The sequence below is a fragment of the Arachis hypogaea genome, chromosome 10 (genome assembly GCF_003086295.3).
Source record: "Arachis hypogaea cultivar Tifrunner chromosome 10, arahy.Tifrunner.gnm2.J5K5, whole genome shotgun sequence".
NCBI lineage: Eukaryota > Viridiplantae > Streptophyta > Magnoliopsida > Fabales > Fabaceae > Arachis > Arachis hypogaea.
Window position 1 is genome coordinate 48641455 of NC_092045.1, and position 13270 is coordinate 48654724.

General features: G+C 40.5%; 1 non-coding gene across 1 annotated transcript; it reads right to left on the minus strand.

The window, feature by feature from the left end:
• Nucleotides 1-223: 223 nt before the first annotated feature.
• LOC112718458 (small nucleolar RNA R71) lies at nt 224-327 on the minus strand. Its single transcript, XR_003160797.1, has one exon. It is a non-coding gene; the product is annotated as a small nucleolar RNA R71 (small nucleolar RNA).
• Nucleotides 328-13270: the final 12943 nt, after the last annotated feature.

Genomic DNA, 13270 nt, shown 5'->3' on the forward strand with positions numbered 1-13270 from the left:
ATCTGAAGATCCTTATCAATTTTTAACTGAGTTCTTGCAGATCTGTGAGACTGTAAAGATGAATGGAGTCAATCCTGAAGTCTACAGACTCATGCTTTTCCCTTTTGCTGTAAGAGACAGAGCTAGAATATGGTTGGATTCACAACCTAAGGATAGCCTGGACTCCTGGGATAAGCTGGTCACTGCCTTCTTGGATAAATTCTTTCCTCTTCAAAAGCTGAGCAAGCTGAGAGTGGATGTTCAAACCTTTAAACAAAAAGATGGTGAATCCCTCTATGAAGCCTGGGAAAGATATAAGCAGTTGACCAAAAGATGTCCATCTGACATGTTTTCAGAATGGACCCTATTAGATATATTCTCTTATGGTCTCTCTGAATTTTCGAAAATGTCATTGGACCATTCTGCAGGTGGATCTATTCACCTGAAGAAAACGCCTGAAGAGGCTCAAGAACTCATTGACATGGTTGCAAACAACCAGTTCATGTATACCTCTGAGAGGAATTCCGTGAATAATGGGATACCTCAGAAGAAAGGAGTTCTTGAAATTGATGCTCTGAATGCCATATTGGCTCAGAACAAAATGCTGACTCAACAGGTCAACATTATCTCTCAAAATCTGAATGGATTGCAACATGCATCCAACAGCACTAGAGAGGCAGCTTCTGAAGAAGCTTATGATCCTGAGAACCCTGCCATGGCAGAAGTTAATTACATGGGTGAACCTTATGGAAACACCTATAATCCATCATGGAGAAATCATCCAAATTTCTCTTGGAAGGATCAACAAAAGCCTCAACAAGGATTTAACAATGGTGGACGCAATAGGCTGGGCAATAGCAAGCCATATCCATCATCTTCTCAGCAACAGACAGAGAATTCTAAACAAAACAATTCTAATTTAGCCAATATAGTCTCTGATCTGTCAAAGGCCACTTTCAGTTTCATGAATGAAACAAGATCCTCCATCAGAAATTTGGAGGCACAAGTGGGCCAGCTGAGTAAGAAAGTCATTGAAACCCCTCCCAGTATTCTCCTAAGCAATACAGAAGAGAATCCAAAAGGAGAGTGCAAGGCCATTGATTTAATCAAAGTGGCCGAATGCACTAAGGAGGAGGAGGACGAAAATCCTAGTGAGGAAGACCTCCTGGGACGTCCTTCAAGCAAGAAGGAGTTTCCTATTAAGGATCCAGAGGAATCTGAGGCTCATACAGAGACCATAGAGATCCCACTAAACCTCCTTCTGCCATTCATGAGCTCTGAAGACTATTCTTCCTCTGAAGAGGATGAAGATGTGATTAGAGAGCAAGTTGCTCAATACTTAGGAGCTATCATGAAGCTGAATGCCAAGTTATTTGGTAATGAGACTTGGGAAAGTGAACCTCCCCTGCTCATTAGTGAACTAGATACTTGGACTCAGAAAGCTCTACCTCAAAAGAAACAAGATCCTGGCAAGTTCTTAATACCTTGCACCATTGGCACCATGAGCTTTGAAAAAGCTCTATGTGATCTTGGGTCAGGGATAAATCTGATGCCACTCTCTGTAATGGAGAAGCTAGGGATCATTGAGGTACAACCTGCCTTGTTCTCATTACAATTGGCAGACAAGTCCATGAGACAAGCTTATGGAATAGTGGAGGACGTGCTAGTAAAGGTTGAAGGCCTTTACATCCCCGCTGATTTCATAATCCTAGACACTAGGAAGGAGGATGATGAATGCATCATCCTAGGAAGACCTTTCCTAGCCACAGCAGAAGCTGTGATAGATGTTAACAGAGGTGAGTTAGTCCTTCAATTGAATGGGGACTACCTTGTGTTTAAAGCACATGGCCATCCCTCTGTGACAAAAGAGAGTAAGCATGAAGAGCTTCTCACAGTTCAGAGTCAAGAAGAGCCCACACAGTCAAACTCTAAGTTTGGTGTTGTGAGGCCACAACCAAACTCTAAGTTTGGTGTGGGGACTACACACTAAAATTGACCTGATCACCTTGTGGCTCCATGAGAGCCACTGTCAAGCTATTGACATTAAAGAAGCGCTTGTTGGGAGGCAACCCAATTTTATTTATCTAATTTTATTTTATTTTGTTTTTTTGTTATTTTTGTGTTTAATTAGGTACATGATCATGAGGAGTCACGAAAAAATCAAAAAAATTAAAAACAGAGTCAAAAACAGAAGAAAAAAATTGTTCACCCTGGAGGCAGCGTAGACTGGCGTTCAATGCCAGTAAGATGCATCTGGCTGGCGTTCAACGCCAGAACAGAGCACCATTCTGGCGCTGAACGCCAGAAACAAGCAACAACCTGGCGTTTAAACGCCAGGAAGGTGCACACAGAGGACAAACTGGCGCTGAACGCCAGAAACAAGCATGAAACTGGCGTTCAACGCCAGAAACATGCATTACATGGGCGTTTAACGCCCAGAACATGCACCAATGGGCGTTTGAACGCCAGGATGATGCACGAAGGCAATTTACATGCCTATATGGTGAAGGAATGGTATTTCTTTTCACCTCAGGATCTGTGGACCCCATAGGATCCCCACCTCAGGATCTGTGGACCCCACAGGATCCCCACCTTACCTTCTAATCCTACTTTTGTGATTTGAATTCCCCATGTCACAATTCCCAATCTTCTTCATCAATCACCTCAATTCCTCTTCCCAATTACCCCATTCACCATTCACATCAACCCACTCTTCCCCATAAACCCCACCTACCTTCATAAAATTCAAATCCAATTTCCCACCCATTCCCACCCAAAATGGCCGAACACCCACCCTCCCCTCTCCCTATAAATACCCTTCCATTCTACCTCATTTTCACACAACACAACCCCTCCTTCTCCCACATAGCCGAACCTACTTCTCCCCCTTTTCCATATTTTCTTCTTCTTCTTCTACTCTTCTTTTCTTTTTTTGCTCGAGGGCGAGCAAATTTTAAGTTTGGTGTGGTAAAAAGCCTAAGCTTTTTGTTTTTCATCACCATCAATGGCACCTAAGACCGGAGTATCCTCAAAAGGAAAAGGGAAGGCAAAAGCTTCCACCTCCGAGTCATGGGAGAAGGAAAGATTCATCTCCAAAAGCAATCAAGACCACTTCTATGATGTTGTGGCAAAGAAGAAGGTGATCCTCGAGGTCCCTTTCAAGCTCAAAAAGAATGAGTATCCGGAAATCCGACATGAAATCCAAAGAAGAGGTTGGGAAGTCCTAGCCAACCCCATGCAATAAGTCGGAATATTGATGGTTCAAGAGTTCTATGCCAATGCATGGATCACTAGGAACCATGATCAAAGTATGAACCCGAATCCAAAGAACTATATCACAATGGTCCGGGGGAAATACTTAGATTTCAGTCCGGAAAATGTGAGGTTGGCGTTCCATTTACCCATGATGCAAGGTGATGAACGCCCCTACACTAGAAGGGTCAACTTTAATCAAAGGTTGGACCAAGTCCTAATGGACATATGTGTGGAAGGCGCCCAATGGAGAATAGATTCCAAAGGCAAACCGGTCCAACTGAGAAGACTGGATCTCAAGCCTGTGGCTAGAGGATGGTTGGAGTTCATCCAAAGATCCATCATCCCTACAAGCAACCGATCTGAAGTTACTGTGGATCGGGCCATCATGATTCATAGCATCATGATTGGAGAGGAAGTGGAAGTTCATGAAGTCATCTCCAATGAACTCTACAAAATAGCCGACAAGCCTTCACACATGGCACGGCTAGCCTTCCCCCACCTTATATGTCATCTATGTTACTCAGCTGGAGTTATCATAGATGGAGATGTCTCCATTGAAGAAGACAAGCCCATCACCAAGAAAAGGATGGAGCAAACAAGAGAAGTTCTTCACGGCCCTCAAGAAGAACATGAGGAAGTTCATCATCAACAAATGCCTCAAGGAATGCACTTTCCTCCCAACAACTATTGGGAGCAACTCAATGCCTCTTTAGAAGATTTGAGTCATAATGTTGAACAATTAAGGGTGGAACATCATGAGCACTCCATCATTCTCCAAGAAATAAGAGAAGATCAAAGAGCAATGAGGGAGGAGCAACAAAGGCAAGGAAGGGACATAGAGGAACTGAAGAACATCATTGGTCCTTCAAGAAGAAGACGCCACTAAAGGTGGATTCATTCCTTGTTCTTTATTTCTTTCTGTTTTCGGTTTTTAGTATTGTGTTTATCTATGTTTTGTGTCTCTACTTCATGATCATTAGTATGTAACCATGCCTTAAAGCTATGAATAAAATCCATTAGTCTTTCACCTATCTTAAATGAAAAATGTTTTAATTCAAAAGAACAAGAAGTACATAATTTTCGAAATTATTAGTGAATTTAATTTAATTATATTGATGTGGTGACAATACTTTTTGTTTTCTGAATGAATGATTGAACAGTGCATATGTCTTTTGATATTGTTGTTTATGAGTGTTAAAAATTGTTGGTTCTTGAAAGAATGATGAACAAAGAGAAATGTTATTGATGATCTGAAAAACATCATGAAATTGATTCTTGAAGCAAGAAAAAGCAGCAAAAAAAAATGGCAAAAATTTTAAAGAAAAAGCAAGGATCCAAGGCTTTGAGCATTAATGGATAGGAGGGCCCAAGGAATCTAAATCCAGGCCTATGCGGCTAAATCAAGCTGTCCCTAACCATGTGCTTGTGTCATGAAGGTCCAAGTGAAAAGCTTGAGACTGAATGATTAAAGTCGTGATCCAAAGCAAAAGAGTGTGCTTAGGAGCTCTGGACACCACTAACTGGGGACTTTAGCAAAGCTGAGTCACAATCTGAAAAGGTTCACCCAGTTATGTGTCTGTGGCATTTGTGTATCCGGTGGTAATACTGGAAGACAAAGTGCTTAGGGCCACAGCCAAGACTCATAAAATAGCTGTGTTCAAGAATCAACATGCCTAACTAGGAAAGTCAATAACACTATCTGAAATTCTAAGTTCCTAGAGAAGCCAACCATTCTAAACTTCAAAGGAAAAAGTGAGATGCCAAAACTGTTCAGAAGCAAAAAGCTACAAGTCCCGCTCATCTAATTAAATTAATATTCATTGATATTTTGGACTTTATAGTATATTCTCTTCTTTTTATCCTATTTGATTTTCAGTTGCTTGGGGACAAGCAACAATTTAAGTTTGGTGTTGTGATGAGCGGATAATTTATACGCTTTTTGGCATTGTTTTTATATAGTTTTTAGTAAGTTTAAGCTACTTTTAGGGATGTTTTCATTAGTTTTTATGTTAAATTCACATTTCTGGACTTTACTATGAGTTTGTGTGTTTTTCTGTGATTTCAGGTAAATTCTGGCTGAAATTGAGGGACTTGAGCAAAACTCTGAAGAAGGCTGACAAAAGGACTGCTGATGGTGTTGGAATCTGACCTCCCTGCACTCAAAATGGATTTTCTGGAGCTACAGAACTCTAATTGGCGCGCTCTCAACGGCGTTGGAAAGTAGACATCCAGGGCTTTCCAGCAATATATAATAGTCCATACTTTATTCAACGATTGACGACGTAACTTGGCGTTGAACGCCAAGTTCATGCTGCTGTCTGGAGTTAAACGCCAGAAAAACGTCATGATCCGGAGTTGAACGCCCAAAACACGTCATAACTCAGAGTTCAACTCCAGAAAATGCCTCAGCTCGTGGATTAATCAAGCTCAGCCCAAGCATACACCAAGTGGGCCCCGGAAGTGGATTTATGCATCAATTACTTACTCATGTAAACCCTAGTAGCTAGTCTAGTATATATAGGACATTTATCTATTGTATTAGACATCTTTGGTCTCAGTTTTGTTTTATTCTTCATCTTAGGAGATCATTGATCACGTTAAGGGGGCTGGCCATTCGGCCATGCCTGAACCTTCCACTTATGTATTTTCAACGGTGGAGTTTCTGCACACCATAGATTAAGGGTGTGGAGCTCTGCTGTACCTCAAGTATTAATGCAATTCTATTTTCTTTTATTCAAATCTCTCTTATTCTTATTCCAAGAAATTCATTCGTACCCAAGAACATGATGAATGTGATGATAAGTAACCCTCATTATCATTCTCACTTATGAACGCGCGTGATTGACAACCACTTCCGTTCTACATGCAACCGAGCTTGAATGTGTATCTCTTAGATTCCCCAACAGAATCTTCGTGGTATAAGCTAGATAGATGGCGGCATTTATGAGGATCCGGAAAGTCTCACCTTGTCTGTGGTATTCCGAGTAGGATCCTGGGAATCCGGAAAGTCTCACCTTGTCCGTGGTATTCCGAGTAGGATTCCGGTAATGAATGACTGTGATGTGCTTCAAACTTGCAAGTGCTGGGCGTTAGTGACAGACGCAAAAGAATCAAGGGATTCTATTCCAGTAGGAGCGGGAACCAACCGGTGATTAGCCGTACTGTGACAGAGTGCGTGAGCATTAGTTTTCACTGCGAGGATGGGATGTAGCCATCAACCATGGGTGATGCCTCCAGACGATTAGCCGTGCGATTGACAACCGCATAGGATCATTTTCCCGAGAGGATTGAAAGTAGCCACAGCTGATGGTGAACCCCTATACAAAGCTTGCCATGGAAAGGAGTAAGAAGGATTGAGTAGAAGCAGTAGGAGAGCAGACGTCCTTGAGCCATACAGCATCTCCATTCGCTTATCTGAAATTCTCACCAATGAATCTGCATAAGTCTTCTATCTCGTTTATTATTTCTTTTTATTATTAATTATTCGAAAACCCATAAACCATTTTAATCTGCCTGACTGAGATTTACAAGGTGACCATAGCTTGCTTCATGCCAACAATCTCTGTGGGATCGACCCTTACTCACGTAAGGTTTATTACTTGGACGACCCAGTACACTTGCTGGTTAGTTGAACGGAGTTGTGAATTTAACCAAGAGACACAATAGTTTTTGTGTATATGCCAAAGAGCCAATATTGATGATCACAATTTCGTCCACCATAAGTCTTGGTTTAGCATCCTGCTTTGACATCAAATACTTAAGGGCAACATGGTCAGTATAAACCACAATTTTAGATCCTATCAAGTATGATCTAAACTTATCAAATGCATAAACTACAGCTAACAATTCCTTCTCTGTTGTGGTGTAATTTTTTTGAGCTTCATTCAACACCTTACTTGTATAATATATGACATGATGCAAGTTTCCCTTCTTTTGTCCAAGTACAGCACCAATTGCAATATCACTTGCATCACACATAAGTTCAAAAGGTAGTTCCCAATCCGGGGGTGTGATGATTGGTGCTGTTGTGAGTTTGTTTTTTAAAGTTTCAAAGGCGTGCTGGCAGTTTTCATCAAAAACAAAAGGATTATCAATCATTAACAGATTACTCAAAGGTTTGGCTATTTTAGAAAAATCCTTGATAAACCTTCTATAAAATCCTGCATGCCCCAAGAAACTTCTAACAGATTTCACATTAGTTGGTGGAGGGAGCTTCTCTATAATCTCCACCTTTGCCTTGTCAACCTCTATCCCTTTTCTTGAAACTTTATGACCAAGAACAATCCCTTCAGGCACCATGTAATGGCACTTCGCCCAGTTCAAAACCAAATTAGTTTCTTGGCACCGTTTCAAGACAAGAGTTAGATGTTTCAGGCAAGCATTGAAATTGTCACCAAAAACAGAAAAGTCGTCCATGAAAACTTCTAAAAACTTTTCAACCATATCTGAAAAATGGAGAGCATACACCTTTGAAAGGTGGCTGGAGCATTGCGTAGCCTAAATGGCATCCTTCTATAGGCGAAAACTCCGAATGGACATGTGAATGAAGTCTTTTCTTGGTCCTTTGGATCTACCACTATCTGATTATACCCAGAATAGCCATCCAGGAAGCAATAGTAAGCATGGCCGGCCAATCTTTCAAGCATCTGGTCAATGAAAGGAAGTGGGAAATGATCTTTGCGTGTGGCATCATTCAGCCTCCTATAGTCAATACACATCCTCCATCCTATCACAGTTCTTGTGGGAATGAGTTCATTTTTCTCATTAACAATGACTGTCATCCCACCCTTCTTTGGTACCACTTGAACTGGGCTTATCCATGAGCTATCAGAGATAGGATATATTATTCCTGCATTCCACAACTTCATTACTTCCGCCTGGACAACTTCCTTCATTATAGGATTTAACCTTCTCTGAGGTTGAACCACTGCTTTGGAATTGTCCTCCAAGAGGATCTTATGCATACACACTACAGGGCTGATGCCTTTCAGGTCGTTAATGGTCCATCCTAAAGCATCTTTGTGAGCTTTGAGTACATCAAGAAGTTTTCCTTCTTCCTTTTTTGTTAAGGACGAATTGATGATCACTGGGAAGCTCTCTGATGCACCCAGGAATGCATATTTGAGATGGGTGGGTAATGGCTTCAGTTCTTGTTTTTGTACTTCTCCCTTCTTGTCTTGTTTTTCCTCTTGCTCAATAGACATCTCGGCTACTTGTTCCTCTGTTGTCTCTTGATTTTCTTCTTGCTCTTGAGGGTTATCTTCCAACATTTCTTCCACCAAACTCTCTATCATATCCACTCTCATGTAATCCTCTTGCTCAGGAGGGTGTTGCATTGACTTGAAAACATTTATGATCATTTGCTCATTGTGTACTCTGAAGATCATTTCTCCCTTTTCCACATATATAATGGCTCTTGCAGTTGCTAGAAATGGTCTTCCCAAGATGATTGAATTTTTTCCTTCCTCTTCGGTGTCCAAGATCACAAAATCTGCAGGGAAGATAAACTCCCCAACCTTCACTAACAGATTTTCCACAATTCCATTAGGTGTCTTGATTGATCTGTCGGCCATGACTAGTAACATCCTAGTGGGTTTGAGTTCTTCTATAGCAAGCTTCCTCATCATGGACAGGGGCATCAAGTTGATACTAGCTCCAAGATCACAGAGAGCTTTGTCCAAGGTTAGTTTTCCTATGGTGCATGATATTACAAAACTCCCTGGATCTTTAAGCTTTGGTGGGATTCCGTTTTGGAGCACAGCACTACATTCCTCACTGAGCATTACCGTCTCCTTCTTATTCTAGTTCCTTTTCTTGTTGATGAGCTCCTTTAAGAACTTGGGATAAAGAGGCATTTGCTCCAATGCCTCAGCCAAAGGTACGTTGATCTCTAGCTTCTTGAAAGTCTCAAGGAATTGGTGGAAATATTGATCCTTTGCTTCTTTTTGGAATCTCTGTGGATAAGGTAGTAGAGGTGTAAGACTCTTCTCCACTTGCTGCTGTTTTGGATTTGGTTCTTCCATGATCTGCTTTCCCTTCTTTAAATTCTGTGGTTGGTTGTTCTCTTCTGTGAGCTTTTATGGGATATTCTTGCTTGTTATGTCCTTGTTGTTAGCTCCATCTTTCTCTATTGGTTCTTTGTCACTCTCCGCAAGTTTCTTAGTTGCTCCTTGGTTGCCATCCACCAATGTCTTTCCACTCCTTAATTGCACAGCTTTGCATTCTTCTGTTGGATTAGGAATGGTATCACTTGGTAGTGAGCTTGAAGGTCTCTCAATAGAAATCTGCTTGGAGATTTGTCCAATCTGCCTTTCTAGGCTCTTCATGGAAGCTTCTTGGTTCTTTGTTGTCAATTCTTGGTTCTTCATCATCTTCTCCATGAGCATCTCCAGATTAGTAATCCTCTGAGAGTCTTGTGAGATTGGTTAGTTTTGGGGTGTTGATGGATGATGGTAAGTGTTTTGGTTAGTTGGGTGGTTATTGGGTGGATAATGGTTAGAGTTGGGGTAATTATTTTGGGGTTTTCTATAAAAGTTTTTGTTAGTTGACTGCTGGTTGTGATTTTGGTTGTTTCTTGGAGTGTTTTGGGCTGAGTTCCTTTGCCATGGTTGTTGGTTTTGGTTGTGGTTGTCTCCCCACCTAAGGTTTGGATGGTTCTTCCAGGATGGATTGTAGGTGTCACCATACACTTCATTTGATCCAGAATTTTGGTTGTTCATATAGTGCACTTGCTCTTGTTGTTGCTCCTCTTGAGTTTCTTCATTTTGCACCCATGTGGTTGATGGTTGGCTTGTATTAACTGCTGCAACTTGAAGGCTATCAATCCTTTTGGCCATTTGCTCAAACTGTTGTTGAATTTGCTGCTGCATCATTTTGTTCTGAGCTAGGATTGAATCCACTCCTTCCAACTCCATTACTCCTCTCCTTTATGATGGTTGGCGTTGCCTTTGGTGAGCAAAGAAATATTGGTTGTTAGCCACCATATCAATGAGGTTCTGAGCTTCCTCTGCAGTTTTCATCAATTGCAATGATCTTCCAACTGAGTGATCAAGTGCCTCTTGAGCCTTCAGAGAAAGTCCTTCATAGAAGTTCTGCAGCTTGTCCCACTTAGTGAACATTGACGAATAGATTTTTGACGGTTTAGAATTTCACTAATGAAATCTCGTTGTAAAGTATAGTTTCTAAACCAAACAATAATCCTTTCATACAAAAAGTTGTTTGTCACTAGTACAAACCCCTAGAATTTATAAACCGAAGTATTGGACCTCGGGTCGTCTCTCAAAGGACTTGTAGGGTAGTGTTCTTGTTATTGGTTATGGATTTATTTATTTTGGGGTTTTAGATGAGAAAAATGAATAGTAAATGGTAAGAAAACTTTATTAACAAAATGGTCTTGGCAAGATTTGGTTGTCAAGGGTCTTCATCATTATCACTAGCCACAAGTATGGTAGTTGCAAGGATTAATCCCACTTAGTCATCCTTAAATCAATTAACAAAGGAAAGTCAAGTGAGTTATATCAATCCTAGTCCATAAGTCCTAGCTTTCCACTAATTGGATTAATGAAGGCTAGAGTTAATGGCTATCAACTAGTAATCAATTGGACACTAGTGACTCAAGAGATCCTAAGTTACCTTCTCAAGCCAAGAACATAAAATCCTACTCTAACATCCTCTCAAGCATTTCATCAAACACTTGGAGGGTAATGAAAGAAAGCATTTTTATTTGTAAGAATAAAAGGAATCAACAACCAACAATTACAAAGAATTAACAAAACAACAATCAACAACATCACAATCTCATGAATTATCTCAAATTGCATTATTAAAAGGAAACAAAAGAACAAGAATATCTCAATTACAAAACCTAGAGACAAAATAAGAGAAATTACAACAAGAGGATAGGGATAGAAAGAAGAACCAAAGTGTAGCAATCACCACTTGAAGGTAGAAGTAGAAGGAGACTTGAATTAAACCTAGAACTATGAGATCCTAATCTAACCCTAATTCCTAATCCTAGAGAGAAGTGAGAGCTTCTCTCTCTAAAACTAACTCTAACTCCTAAAACTAAGCTAATGATCAAAAGTACCTAAAGTCCCTTGATTTCCCTTCAATACTTGACTTAAATAGCATCAGAAATGAGTTGGATTGGGGCCACATGGCTCCTAAAACCGCTGGGGACGATTTCATTAAAGTGGGCCACGGACAGAATCGGCGCGCGCGCGCAAAGTGCGCGTGCGCGCCCCTGAACGCGAAGCAACATATGGCAAAATTTATATCATTTCGAAGCCCCGGATGTTAGCTTTCCAACCCAACTGGAACCGCATCATTTGGACCTCTGTAGCTCAAGTTATGGTCAATTAAGTGCGAAGAGGTCGGCTTGACAGCTTTCCGGTTCTTTCATTTCTTCATGAGTTCTCCAACTTTACATGCTTTTTCTTCATTCCCTTGATCCAATCTTTGCCTCCTAAATCTGAAATCACTTAACAAACATATCAAGGCATCTAATAGAATCAAGGTGAATTAAATTTAGCTATTTTAAGACCTAAAAAGCATGTTTTCACTCTTAAGCACAATTAAAGGAGATTATACAAAACCATGCTAATTCATTGGGTAAATGTGGGAAAAAGGTGATAAAATCCCCTAAATTCAATACAAGATAAACTGTCAAATTGGGGTTTGTCAACCTCCCCACACTTAAACCAAGCATGTCCTCATGCTTAAGCCAAGAGAAAGCAAAGGGCATCAACATCTATTCTATGTAAATGAGCTATATGCAACCTAAACTATATGCAACTAAATGCAAAATGGTTTTACCTACTTGGTTAAAAATAAATCAATCCTCCAAGAGCATGTATAAACGGGTAGGGCTAAGGTCATATGACGATTCATGAATCCTACCAATTTAAGTATGAAATGAAGTTCAAGTAGACTTGCAAGAAGAACGCTCATGAAAGCCGGGAATCAAGGAATTGAGCATCGAACCCTCACCGGGAGTGTTTGCACTCTAGTCGCTCGGTGTTTGGGGTTGATTCTCTCAATTCTCCCCTAACCATGCTTTCCAAGATTTGTTTTTCATCTAACAATCAACAATTATTTCATGCATGCATACAATTATCATGAGGTCTTTCCTTTAGGTTGTAATGGGGCTAGGGTCAAGGTAGGGTCATATATGGCTAGTGGACTAGGATTTGGTTCTTTGATTAGCTTAAACCTTCCCACCTAACCTATATAATGACCTATACAATTAAGTACTAAACTAACTACCCATTCCTCACTTTTTCACATACTCATGCATTTCCTTTTTGATTCACATTCCATATGCATTGATTCTTTATTGTTTGAGCTTCACTTTGGGGCATTTTGTCCCTTTATTGCTTTTCTTTTTCTTTCTTTTCTATATACATTTTCTTTTCTTTTCTTTTTCTTTTTCTTTTTTTTTTATTTTTTTAACTTTTATTTCTTTTTTTTTCAAACTATATACAAGAACATCAATGCATAAGGTCTATACATTTAATCAATACATGAGCATGTACCCAATTCCCCAATATAAAAATACAAAACACAAACACCCTTTTATCCCAACTGTTCATACCCTGACCGGGCTCCTCCAACTCGGCAAATTCATAAGAGGTCCGACCTCATCCTAAGGCTCACGCCCAAAGGTCGGACCTCGGACAATAAAGCAAGGAAGGCCCATCAAAAGGAACGCAGCCCAAAACCTAAAGGCCGAAAAGGCCTAGAAAAGGCGGTTCCACAAAGATAGAGATAAAACTCCCAAAGATAAGATAAGATAAGAATATCTTATCCAGGGAAGATCACGGCCAACTACTATAAATACACTGGAGCACCCAGGTATGACATTCATTCCACGTTCTACACATATCTGCTTGGACCCATGCTAACTTAAGCATCAGAGTGTCATTGCAGGTACAACCACCAACCACTCTGCATATCAAGCTCGGGTCCCTGAACCCCCACCTCGGGCCTCTCCAGACGACCGAGCTACACGTTTCAAGTAACCCCCGGAACATTGGCG